Source organism: Gastrolobium bilobum, unplaced genomic scaffold, assembly GCF_033153095.1.
Source record: "Gastrolobium bilobum isolate Gb01-03AN ecotype WA unplaced genomic scaffold, APGP_CSIRO_Gbil_v1 utg95777, whole genome shotgun sequence".
NCBI lineage: Eukaryota > Viridiplantae > Streptophyta > Magnoliopsida > Fabales > Fabaceae > Gastrolobium > Gastrolobium bilobum.
The window spans coordinates 4,283-18,485 of NW_026897428.1; the positions used below are offsets into that span (position 1 = coordinate 4,283).

General features: G+C 40.6%; 1 long non-coding RNA gene across 1 annotated transcript; it reads left to right on the forward strand.

Annotated features, from left to right (window-relative positions):
- The first annotated feature begins 1,039 nt into the window (after positions 1–1,039).
- LOC133306857 (uncharacterized) lies at positions 1,040–13,703 on the forward strand. Its single transcript, XR_009750969.1, has 4 exons — positions 1,040–1,235; positions 1,831–1,939; positions 11,843–12,429; positions 12,555–13,703. It is a non-coding gene; the product is annotated as an uncharacterized LOC133306857 (long non-coding RNA).
- Positions 13,704–14,203: the final 500 nt, after the last annotated feature.

The following is a 14,203-nucleotide window of genomic DNA, read 5'->3' on the forward strand; positions in this document are numbered from 1 at the left end:
TTTCATTTATTACAATTAGATTTACAAAATAATAATAAATAATAATTTTTTTGCAAGGATTTGGGTCGTTATTATTTGGAATTTTATAAATTTGTATTTACAAAAATTGAAATCTGAATTAAGAATTTAATTATAAAAAAAGAATAATGGATAGAATGATGTGCAACTTATTGCTAAAAATAGATCAAAACCCTATGTTAGTAACACTATGCAAATTTCTCTATATAAAATGAAGGGAAAAAATACTCTTATGTTACATGTGATAATTTTCTCTCCTACACATCCTTCTTCGATAACTGTGCCACTTTTTTATTTTTTTTTCAGATGGTGGAGCCCACAAATGTATCTCTATATGACTATGACATGAGATAATTTATCTCCTTAAACCTAAGATTAATAAAACCCTAAAATGAAACAGAACAAATAGTCAAAACTTCGCCGTTATACCGAGTTTCACTTAACGCAGAGAGAGAGAGAGAGAGAGCGAGAGAGGCGAATAAGAGAATGTTCAAGAAGGGGGTGGAGGCGTAGTCTCACCAGAGGGAAGAAACTGAAGCGAAGCATTAAGGAGTTATGAAAAAGCATGATGATTTCATTTGTGATTTTGCAGTTTATGCTCTGTGGATGGTTCGAGAGTTACTCCCTTGTTTCACGCTGAAGGGTGGTGAGGTTTCTCATTTTGTTATTGGAAGAGCTGATTTGATGATGTTCGCAGGTATCAATGTCCCTCTTCAAGGTCTTCCTTCATTTGTAGCTGGTGAACCATGGTCTGTTAAAGTACCCGGAAATCCTGCTCCTATTGCGGTATGTTCTCTAACCACCACCACTTCTTCTTTATCTCCTATTATCATTCTTACCTTACTTGTTATTTTTAACACTTCATTCATTCATTCATTTTTATGAAGGTTGGGAGTACCACAATGAGCAGCACTGAAGCTTTAAAAGCTGGATTACGTGGAAAGGCCTTGAGAATAACTCATTATTATCGTGATTTGCTGTGGCAAGTATTGCTTGACCCTGATTGTTTGATTCATTACAAGTAACAAACAGGGAAACACAAAAGGGGATGAAGTGGAGGATTTGAAGTTACCGGATACTGGCTTTGCTGGTGACCCAAATGACCATTAAAATCTATCAACTGCAGACATTGATTTGCTGTTGGACAAGTGCCTTCTGCAAGCATTGCATACAACACTGAAGGACAAAGACCTTCCCATGCCCGGAAGCACTCTATGGTAGGGTTATCTCTCTCTCTCTCTCTCTCTCTCTCTCTCTCTGTGTGTGTGTGTGTGTGTTTGTCCTCTTGGTTGAACCATTAAAAACAGAATGGCCAAAAAATCCAGCAATCCAGGAATTTTGGTTGACAATTAGGGTCAGTTTTGAAATTTTCTAAAATAAATTCGTTCAGTGACAGAGGTTTCCAAAATATGACCACTATGGAGTACACTTTTAATTGGATGAGATCATGAGAAATTTGGTAATGTAAATAACAGTGTGCCATGTCATCAAAATTTACATAAGCTGCAAGGCTTATGGAATCTAATTAGTGTTTTTTTTTTTATATATATATATAATTTTACACAGAAAAAGAAAGTTTACATAAACATATATGTTAAAAGATCACAAACAAGATATTAGGGGTCACGTATACATAAGCTGCAAGGCTTGAGCTAGTGGAATAATGATGCATTTATTTTGCGAATTGTTTGGCATTTTTTTTTTAAAATTAAAGTTTAAGGTGATTATAGGAATTTATTACATTTGTTACTTCAATTTTCTCCTTTTTTTACCTCGAGTAATCTAATTAGTGTTTGTCTATCGGCATTGTAGGTCAAACCATGTATTACCGTGCAGGCCTTCAGGGATTACTTTAGACGTCAAGAAATCATCCTACAAGAAGTTATCAAAGTGGTTACAAGCAAATTCCTCCTCCGGCTTGGTATGTCATCTACTTCATTGCACTAAGACATCTACTGAAATACCTCAATATATAGATAAAGCGTGTATCTAAATCACGACATTACATCAAGTAATCCGGACAATATCCTGATACATTATTACAACTCCAAAAGACTCAAGACATAAAAATACTATGTGTCATGGACAATCCCCATGCTCACCAAATAGACATAGTAAACAACAATCTCAACATAAAACTCCAAAATCATACTAAAGCTATAAGCATATAAACAACATGCAAATCCAGCATCCAATCATGGCAGCATAAAATAACAGCACTCTAACTCAGCTCCGGCCTCCTGCCGCCTGAGGTCTCAACATTACTTGATCCTGAAATAAGCATTCCCCAAACGTGGGGTGAGATCTCTAAACTAGAAATCTCAGTAAGACAAGCGGTCCTCAAGGATCTTCCACCCCAAGCTCACTTACATATGCAATATAAGTTCAAAAGCATTTATATCATTATCAGTTCCAAAAACTATGTAGCGCAACAAATATCTATGGCATGTGTGTAATTACTATCTACTGGCCAGAGAAATGTAGGAATACGTCTATTCCCTACATGTAGTACAAGGAACACCGCTTGCACCTCACCCACAACCTCACCCTCTTGTATGTTCTACATACTCAGGCTTACCGTATAGGTGGAACACCTCCATGCATATCAACAAGGCACTAACATATAATAGCTCAACTGCATTTCCAAAACATCAAAAGCATGTAACACAGCATGCATATACCATATCCCCATGGGACATGGTGGAACCACAACATGGCTAAACCGAGGACACGAAAGCTTACCTCTAAGCTAGCTATCCAATGCCACAAGCTCAAAGTACAATCACAGCAGATCACAATCTGATATGGACCAAACATAAATCAATAACATGTACCACATGCATACAAATTAAAGACAACGCCTTTTCATTACGTTTTCAAGTCTTAAAGCTTCTAACAAAGCCACAAGCCCTAAATCCCATGATTCTGGCTTAATCCATTAAATACAGAAGTTCAACTTCATCAAACTAGGATCCACAAACCCCCAATAGCCTACTGTACACACAGCACAACTGCTGTTCTGCGAAATCCCAGAATATCCAGATATCTCACTGTCCATATCCGGATATGCAATATCCGGATATACAGATTCACATATCCGGATATCCAATATCCGGATATCCCAAAACCACGTATCCGGATATCCAATATCCGGATATCAGTTCGACAAATATCCGGATATCTCACGACAGAATGCAGTTTCTGGATTTTCGTGAAGATATCCCTTAAAGGTTCCATTTTCCCTTTTTATCATATTTTTCTTATATTTTTCTGAGCACTTTTCCGGTACGCGCTTTTCAAAGCCAGTACCGGTTTCTAGCACCAGTTCTCATTATTTGGACTTGAAACTCGTTTTACAAGTCCTACATGTTATTCTAGTAATTATCATGCACTTACATTAATGTTCCGGGATACTTTTTTTGTACACATTTATACCGACTAGCAGAACCGGTATCTGCACTTTTCTTCCGAAAAGCGACTTTCAGCATTCTTAATCACTTATTATGATTATTAAGCCTCATAAATAATTATTAGGGTCAATTATGGAATCATTTCTTATTTTTGCATAATTAATTAAATACCTTAATTAACGGTGCGGGTTCTTACATTCACCCCACCTTTTTAGGATTTTGACCTCAAAATCAGAAACATACCTGGTCGAAACTCGGGGTACTGCCAGAGAAGCTCGTCCTCACGCTCCCAAGTACATTCCTCAGGAGTCCTTCCGGTCCACTGCACCTTGACCATCGGAATGGTCTTGCTCCTCAGCTGCTTCTCGCCACGATCGAGAATTCTGAGTGGTCCGACGAGAGTCTTTAGGTTCTCCCGAACCTCCACATCATCCGGTTGCACCACGTGCGACGGATCTGCTATGTACTTCCAAAGCTGAGACACGTGAAACACGTCGTGGATGTTAGCCAGGTTCGGAGGCAAGGCAAGCCGGTAGGCAACAGGTCCTACTCTACCAAGAATCTGGTATGGCCCAATATATCGCGGGCTCAGCTTCCTCACTCCGAGTGCCCAACCTACATCGGTGACAGGTGAAAGTCTCACAAACACGTGCTCACCCTCACTGAACTCTAGCGAACGATGCTTAACATCATAGTAGCTCTTCTGGCTATTCTGCGCCTGCTTCAACTTTTCACGGATCATCTGGATCTGCAAGGTGGTATCCTGGACAAAGTCCAAGCCAAAAAGCTCCTTATCCCCAACCTCAGACCAACAAGTAGGAGTCTGACACCTCCTACCATACAGTGCTTCGTAGGGCGCCATGCCCAGGCTAGCACGAAAGCTGTTGTTGTAAGAAAACTCAACCAACGGAAGGTACCTATCCCATGCCGAGCCTTGCTCCAACGTGCAAGCTCGCAACATGTCCTCCAAGGTCTGGATGGTCCTCTCAGTCTGTCCATCAGTCTGAGGGTGATAGGCGGTACTTAATCTCAACTGCGTACCAAAAGCCTCCTGCAGCGCCTCCCAGAACCGAGAAGTGAACTTCGGGTCCCTATCACTAATGATACTCTCGGGCACCCCGTGAAGCCTCACAATCTCGCGGACATAAAGCTTGGCCAACTGCTCTGTAGTGAAGCTCACCTTCACTGGAAGAAAATGGGCAGACTTCGTCAGTCTGTCCACAATGACCCAAATAGAGTTACAACCCGCCTGAGTCTTCGGCAATCCCACCACGAAGTCCATGGAAATACCTTCCCACTTCCACTGTGGTACTTCAAGAGGTTGAAGTTCACCAGACGGTCTCTGATGCTCAATCTTCACCTTCTGGCAAACCAAACACTTAGACACAAAGATAGCAACATCTTTCTTCATGCCCGGCCACCAGAAGTTCTTCTTCAAGTCTTGATACATCTTAGTAGCACTAGGGTGGATAGAAAACTGACCCTTATGGCCTTCTTCCATAATATCCTCTGTCAACGGGCCTCAAGGAACTACAATCCTCTGCTGAAACAAAAGCACTCCATCCTCATTCCAAGACACACCGTCTTGGTTCTTCACATAATCCAGACACTCTCTCTGAACTTGTGCCTCTTTAATCTTTTCAAGAAGCTCATTCACAACATCATATGCTTCCAATCCGAGAAGTACACTCTCACACGGAGCGGTCACTGCCAAGTTGCGGAACTTCTCAACCACATCGAAGTTACCAAGTAACAAACTGGATGAACTACTGGATTTTCGACTCAAAGCATCAGCTACCACATTGGCCTTGCCAGGATGATACCTTAGCTCGAAGTCGTAGTCCTTTATGAACTCCATCCATATCCTCTGCCTCATGTTTAACTCCTTCTGGTCGAACAGGTACTTCAAACTCTTGTGGTCACTGAAAACCACAAACCTCAAGCCAAAAAGATAATGCCTCCAAATCTTGAAAGCAAACACAATAGCAGCCAACTCCAAGTCATGAGTAGGGTAGTTCTCCTCATGAGGTTTCAACTGCCTCGAAGCATAGGCAATCACTTTGCCCAACTGCATCAACACACAACCTAGCCCCTTCCCGGAGGCGTCAGTGTAAAGCTCAATCTCAAGCGCAGGATCAGGAAGGACCAACACAGGAGCAGTAGTCAGTCTCTCCTTTAACTCCTGAAAACAGACCTCACACTCGTGAGTCCACACAAATGGAGTCTCCTTCCGAGTAAGGCGAGTCAATGGCAAAACCATGGTGGAGAATCCCTTGATGAACCTCCGATAGTAACCTGCCAAATCCAGAAAGCTCCTCACTTCCGTAACTGTCTTGGGTCTCTCCCAATCCAGCACGACCTCAATCTTGTTCGGATCCACTGCAACTCCCTCAGCAGAAATAACATGCCCAAGAAACTTCACAGACTTGAGCCAGAACTCACATTTGGAAGGCTTTGCATACAACTTCTTCTCCTTCAGCACTTGCAGAACAGTTCTCAAATACCCCACATGCTCCTCCTCCGTCTTGGAGTAAATCAAAATATCGTCAATGAAGACGATCACAAACTGATCCAGGTACGGCTGAAAAATCCGGTTCATGTAATCCATGAACACAACAGGTGCATTGGTGAGACCGAACGGAATCACCAAGTACTCAAAATGACCATATCTCGAGCGAAATGCGGTCTTCGGGACATCCTCCGGCTTCACCCGAATCTGATGGAATCCGGACCGGAGATCAATCTTGTATTACACACAAGCACCCCTGAGCTGATCCAACAGATCATCAATCCGAGGAAGAGGATACTTGTTCTTGATTGTCGCCTTGTTCAGCTGCCTGTAGTCGGTGCACAATCGCATTGTCCCGTCCTTCTTCTTCACAAAGATAACCGGTGCTCCCCAAGGAGACACACTCGGTCTAATGAAATCTTTCGCTGAAAGATCCTCAATATGCTTCTTCAGCTCTGCCAACTCCGGTGGCGACATCCGGTATGGAGCTAAAGAGATCGGCCCCACACCAGGCAACAGATCTATGGAGAACTCTATCTCCCTCTGTGGCGGAAACTCAGGAATCTCCTCAGGAAACACCTCAAGGAACTCCCTCACCACAGGAATGCCGGTGATGTCCTCCTATGTACCACTCACCAAACCTCCCAACATGACATAACCAAATGCCCCTGCTCTCAAGGCTCTCCTAGCCTGCAGCAACGAAATGTACGGCGAGGAACTGACTGTGGATTCACACGGAGACAACACTACACGCTTGGCATAACAATCAATCATCACACAATTTCTGGACAGCCAATCCATGCCCAGAATAACCTCCAAGTTGGCCATCGGCAACCCTATCAGATCTACCGAGAACTCACGGCCATCCCACTGAAACGCCACATCGCGATGAACAGTGGTAGCATCACATCTTTCTCCGGTGGCGGTAGTCACCCGCATCGGTGGAGAAAGCACATCACTGGGAAACTCAAGCCCCACAGCAATCGGGGTAGCAACAAAAGAATGCGTAGCCCCAGAGTCAAACAACACATCAACAACTGATGAACCAATCGTAACAGTACCTCTGACAAGGTTCGGAGCTCGATCCGACTGCTGACGATCCAAAGTATACATTCTCCCAGAAGATGGTGGCACTGCCGGTGCCGAAGCAGGTGGAAGGGGAACCATCTGAAGTGGCACTGCCTGCACTGCAGTAGCCCTCATCGTCGCCGACGGACAATCTCTGGAGAAGTGGCCCTCCTTGCCACACTGAAAGCAAATCGCTGCACTCCCCTGAGCAGAAGTCCTCTTGAACTGACTCGGCGCCTGCCGAGCTGCCAACGGTTTACCCTTTCCCTTGTTCCCAAACTTCCTGTCTCGCCAAGAAGTGGAACTACCAGCTGCAACCTTCGTCGCCTCAGCAACCTTGGCCCTCTTGGCCTTACTCGAGCTGTAGTAATCTTCAATATCACGACACTGCTGAACCAGTGTCCCAAAATCTCTAGAAGCAGAACCAGCTAGGTAACCAGCAATATCCTCACTAAGTCCCCTGCGGAACTTAGCAGCCAGAAATGTAGGAGTAGGCCTCGCCATCCTGAAGTGTGCAAACTTCACCAACTGGTTGAACTTGGCCAGGTACTCGTCCACAGACAACGAGCCCTGAACCAATCTGTCAAACTCTCCATGCTGCCTCTCCTGAGCGTCATATGGAAAGTACTGACCCAAGAAGAAATCCTCGAACATAGGCCAAGTCATCACATGACCCTGCATCTCGTAGACATGAGAAAGGTTTGTCCACCACTCATGGGCATCGCCCTCCAGCATGTAAGTAGCGAACATCAACTTCTGCGGATCTGTGCACTGCATGACCCGAAAAATCTTGTCCAACGCCTGAAGCCAACGTGTAGCAGCAACAGGATCAAAGGATCCATCAAAGGCAGGTGGCTTATGCTTACGGAAAGCATTCATCCGGCGATCGATCTCATCACGATCCTCAACAAAAACAGGGACGGTCTGCATGGCCCCCGTAAGATGACTGCCATCTCCCATCTGACTCTGAGAGTCATCCTGCAGACTGGGTGGAGGTGGTGGTGGTGGTGGCGGTGGAGGTGGTGGCCGTGGAGCATGACCAACATCAGGGCCATTCCTCATCTCCTCCAACATGACTCTAAACATCGTCATGTTCGCCAGACGGTTGGCCTCCAACACGTCCTCCGTGGCCTTCCTGTTCGCCTCTCTGACGGCGTCCAGCATGGCCTGGTTTGCCATTCTCATGGCCTCCTGGTCGGCTAGTCGGGCCGCCTGCATCTCAGCTAATGCAGCCAGGACAGGATCGGGCCGATCCTCCGAAGTCTCGCGGTTTCTCCCGGGACTTACCATGATTCTGCACAAGTTACCATGATTGCTGTTCTTTTCAATTATGACGTCATTATCAATTACCAACTTGATTACTTAATCAATTTCATAAAATAACGCCTGTATGTAAATTGCACTAAGACATCTACTGAAATACCTCAATATATAGATAAAATGTGTATCTAAATCACGACATTACATCAAGTAATCCGGACAATATCCTGATACATTATTACAACTCCAAAAGACTCAAGACATAAAAATACTATGTGTCATGGACAATCCCCATGCTCACCAAATAGACATAGTAAACAACAATCTCAACATAAAACTCCAAAATCAACTGAAGCTATAAGCATATAAACAGCATGCAAATCCAGCATCCAATCATGGCAGCATAAAATAACAGCACTCTAACTCAGCTCCGGCCTCCTGCTGCCTGAGGTCTCAACATTACCTGATCCTGAAATAAGCATTCCCCAAACGTGGGGTGAGATCTCTAAACTAGAAATCTCAGTAAGACAAGCGGTCCTCAAGGATCTTCCACCCCAAGCTCACTTACATATGCAATATAAGTTCAAAAGCATTTATATCATTATCAGTTCCAAAAACTATGTAGCGCAACAAATATCTATGGCATGTGTGTAATTACTATCTACTGGTCAGAGAAATGTAGGAATACGTCTATTCCCTACATGTAGTACAAGGAACACCGCTTGCACCCCACCCACAGCCTCACCCTCTTGTATGTTCTACATACTCAGGCTTACCGTATAGGTGGAACACCTCCATGCAAATCAACAAGGCACTAACATATAATAGCTCAACTGCATTTCCAAAACATCAAAAGCATGTAACACAGCATGCATATACCATATCCCCATGGGACATGGTGGAACCACAACATGGCTAAACCGAAGACACGAAAGCTTACCTCTAAGCTAGCTATCCAATGCCACAAGCTCAAAGTTCAATCACAGCAGATCACAATCTGATATGGACCAAACATAAATCAATAACATGTACCACATGCATACAAATTAAAGACAACGCCTTTTCGTTACGTTTTCAAGTCTTAAAGCTTCTAACAAAGCCACAAGCCCTAAATCCCATGATTCTGGCTTAATCCATTAAATACAGAAGTTCAACTTCATCAAACTAGGATCCACAAACCCCCAATAGCCTACTGTACACACAGCACAACTGCTGTTCTGCGAAATCCCAGAATATCCAGATATCTCACTGTCTATATCCGGATATGCAATATCCGAATATACAGATTCACATATCCGGATATCCAATATCCGGATATCCCAAAACCACGTATCCGTATATCCAATATCCGGATATCAGTTCGACAAATATCCGGATATCTCACGACAGAATGCAGTTTCTGGATTTTCGTGAAGATATCCCTTAAAGGTTCCCTTTTTACCGATTTTAAACACCTAATCATGCATTTCTAGATGTGTCAAGCCTCACCCAACAACAAGTTATCATCTTTTAACCTTAACATGCATCAAGCTACCATTTTTAAGCCTTAAAACTCAAGTTAAAGGTTGATATACATACCACAGCTCAAAAACAGCAAAGGGAGATGATCTTGGAGCTCACAATCAGACTCAAGCTACTGTCACAAGAGGATGCACGAAAATGAACACAAGATGACTCTTTTACTCAACAAGAAGACACCTTGAAGCATCAAAATGACAAAAAAAGGTCACACCTCTCAAGAACAGCAAACACAGCTCTTCAAACTCCCTCACACAGGTTCTCTAACTCAGAAACATCACCCCAATGTAGTCCCAAGGCCAACTCTCACCCTTACCAAGTGTTTAAATGGAAGAACAAGCATCAAAGGTGAATGCTTGCTCAAGAAATGGTGAAGAAGGCAAGGAAAGATCGTTTTCTGGTTAGCCTCCAAGTTACTCACGTAGAGAAATCTGATCCTAGGGTTTTGTGCCCATAATGGGAGTATTTATAGCCCAAACACACTTAAACACACAGTATTAACTTTAATTTCTACGCTTAGTATTTTAATCCCAAACTTTGGATTCTCAAACTACATAATTTTCTAAGATTTATCATATTTTTCTTATATTTATCTGAGCACCTTTCCGGTACGCGCTTTTCAAAGCCAGTACCGGTTTCTAGCACCAGTTCTCATTATTTGGACTTGAAACTCGTTTTACAAGTCCTACATGTTATTCTAGTAATTATCATGCACTTACATTAATTTTCCGGGATACTTTTTTTGTACACATTTATACTGACTAGCAGAACCGGTATCTGCACTTTTCTTCCGAAAAACGACTTTCAGCATTCTTAATCACTTATTATGATTATTAAGCCTCATAAATAATTATTAGGGTCAATTAGGGAATCATTTCTTATTTTTGCATAATTAATTAATTAAATACCTTAATTAACGGTGAGGGTTCTTACACTTGCTGATATTGACTGGAAAAATTCTATTCGTCATATGATTTATTAAATTTAATATAGGATGTGCTGAAGTAGATGTCGGCATATTTATAGTGTATCTGAATTGGAATTTTCTTGCTCTTCCAGATCCACTGATTTTCATTTTCTTAACCTATTCATATTGACTTCTAAGTTAGTCTCTGAATTTTGTTTAATTTGTCAATTTTCTCCATTTTTGCTTAACTGGTTTTCTTCTATTAGGATACACTTTTAACTGTATCATTCAGACACGTAAATCCTCCTTTTCTTGTTAGATATGTAAGCCAAGACACTATGGTGAAAGAAACAACTTTGACAACAATTGCTGTTGTAGAATTGTTTCATGAAGAATTGGTATGAGGATAGGAGGTTGCCAGGTTGGATAAAGTAGTTCCATTGATTCCATTTGTAATGTATTATTGGAAGGTTTTATAACAAAGTGTTGAATATTAAAAGGCGTATGTTGAAATCGGTGTGATTCTATAACACAACTTAGGCTCTATTATATAAACTAAGTATAACAATTACATAACAATAATAATTTAATTATGTGGGACTTCTTCCCACATAGTATTATTAATGTATTTACAATATTTCCAACTCTCTACCTCAAACTAAAGCTTACTAAACTTTAATCTTGTCAGTTGTCACAAATGAACCCTAAAAATTAAAAAAATAACCGATAACATATTACTGCAAATGGCATAAAGACCGACGAGCTCAGGCTGTATCTGGGACAAATATTGACGCGGCTAGGTTACATCTTGGTCTACCACATCATCTTATTGATTTAGTAATACATTATATCAACACTGAATTATATATTGGTTTTTCAGAATTTGGGTTATTTGTTTAATGTATGGCTAGATTACTTTGATGCTCAGTTTCCTATGTCATGCTTATGAATGTGGTAGTGAATTTATGTTGTTAGTATATATAGGTTAATGAATTCATATTCTATACACACAGACACTGTAATGTTGCTTGGACTTAAGTTACTATGTAAGATTGGCATGTTGGAGTTTGAATCATTGAATGACTGATAAATAGATAATCTATTTGGGATGTTACTCCATTTCCTCAGATTAATTCCCTGTTTTTTCTGCAGTAAGAATGGACCTTGTATTTCCACGAGGAAAGTCAAATCCTCAAATTGAGGATAAGTTGTTCTTAAGGTGCTCAGATTCCTTCGGAATTCCAACGAGAGGAAAACGCAGATACAGTTATAGAAAACCAAGATCAAGAGAAAAAGACACACTTTCATATGTAAAGAACTGTAATCCAGTAGGACTAAAAGTTTTAGTTGCACTGGGACAACAATCGAATCAACGCACTGACAATAATGCCGACAAAATCTCAAGATGCTCCAGAGATTTTGGAATTTCAAATAAAAGAAAGGTTCAAGAAGGCGAACAAGACATTTTGGCGAGTTCAAAGAAGACTACTAAACTTCCATCCAGGAAATTACATGAGCCAAAGTCAGAAGGGGAAGAAGACATTTTGGCACATTAAAAGAAGACTACTAAACTTCCATCCGGGAAAGTACTTGAGCCAAAGAAGAGTCTTTCTACCTTGAACAAGAAAAGAAAATTTGAAGACAATATCAGGATTAACAATTTGGAAGAAGATGAAGAAGTTCTTTTCCTTTCAAGGACAAAGTCAAGAAGCCAAACTAGAAATATGGATAATATGAAGGTGGACTGCCTTTCTGAATGCTTATTTCTTACATTTATGAACAGTGTCTTAGTTGACGACAATTTTTTTTGGTATTTAAGCCTTATAACACAGTTTAATAAGTCCTTTACTATTTGTGTTAACAGGATACTGAACAAAATTTCAGAATATGTCATCAGTGCATGAAAAAGGAAAGAGCAACATTTGTACCTTGTACTCAATGTCTGAAAATGTCCTGTCTGCTGTGCATCAACCAATGATATGGTTTTTTTACATCTAAATAATCATTCGAAAGGTTTGTTTATTTGTTCATGTATTTTATGAGATAGCTTTCCAAAATAATGATTTGACTATTTTTGCACATGGCTCTCCCAATATGAGAATATAACTATTATTTAACCTTACTCTTTGTGCAAAAGTAATCAAATGATTATTTTGTAAAGGCAGTCACCTTCATAGTATCCATATTTCTAGTTTGGCTTCTTGACTTTGTCCTTGAAAGAAAAAGAACTTCCTCATCTTCTTCCAAATTGTCAATCCTGATATTGTCTTCAAATTTTCTTTTCTTGTTCAAGGTAGAAAGACTCTTCTTTGGCTCATGTACTTTTCTGGATGGAAGTTTAGTAGTCTTCTTTGAATATGCCAAAATGTCTTCTTCCCCTTCTGACTTTGGCTCATGTACTTTCCTGGATGGAAGTTTAGTAGTCTTCTTTGAACTTGCCAAAATGTTTTCTTCGCCTTCTTGGACCTTTCTCTTCTTTCAAATTCCAAAATCTCTTGAGCATCTTAAGATTTTGTCCGCATTATTATCAGTACGTTGATAGGACTGTTGTCCCAGTGCAGCTGAAACTTTTAGTTCTACTGCATTACAGTTCTTTACACATGAAAGTGTGTCTTTTTCTCCTGATCTTGGTTTTCTATAACCATATATGTGCTTTCCTCTCGTTGGAATTCTGAAGGAATCTATGTTCCTTAAGAACAACTTATCCTCAGTCTGAAGATTTGACTTTTCTTGTTGTGGAAATACAAGGTTCATTCTTACTGCAAAAAAAAAAAAAAACAGGGAATTAATCGGAGACAATGGATTAATTTCAAAAAAATTAGTACTTGTTTAGGTGTATGTAATAGTTTATATGTTGTATATTTGTTATCCTATGTTGTATATTTGTTTAGAGAACAATGAGCATGTATATGTAATTGGACCATTAAATATGATATGTATGATTTATGAGATTGTACAGTGTCGTATGGTTTATGTAAAGTTGTAAGAAAAGACTCAAGGATGTGTTTGTGCAAGAGACCGTTGTTATGTAGTTGAACATTCAAGTATGGTGTGAAAATGTTGATATATTCCTTGTGAAACAAGAGATGTAATGGGAACCTATGCTAATGAATGGCTAGGTGACCAAAAAGGATTTTAAGTATGACTGTATGTGTATGTGATGCCTAATAATTTTTATAAGCTGTGTTAAATTGGTCCATGGATGGATCCTAGACTTAAAGCCTTAAAATGGCTAAGAATGACATAATATATGTTGTAAAATTGTCAATTAGGAATCACATGAGCCTTGGAGGTGTAAAGACGGTTCATTTTGCTGAGAAATGTTGCTGTTTTTGTCCAGGAGCGATTCAAATCCTTTCATAAGGGATTCAAATGCCTACTGCTAAAATGCTGAAATTGAGCCATTGTCTAGCTTCTGTCAAGGAGGAATTCGAATCCTTTCATCAGGAATTTGATTTCCTACTGTTAAAATGTTAAATTTCAGTTACTATCAAGAAAAATTTAGGAAAGATT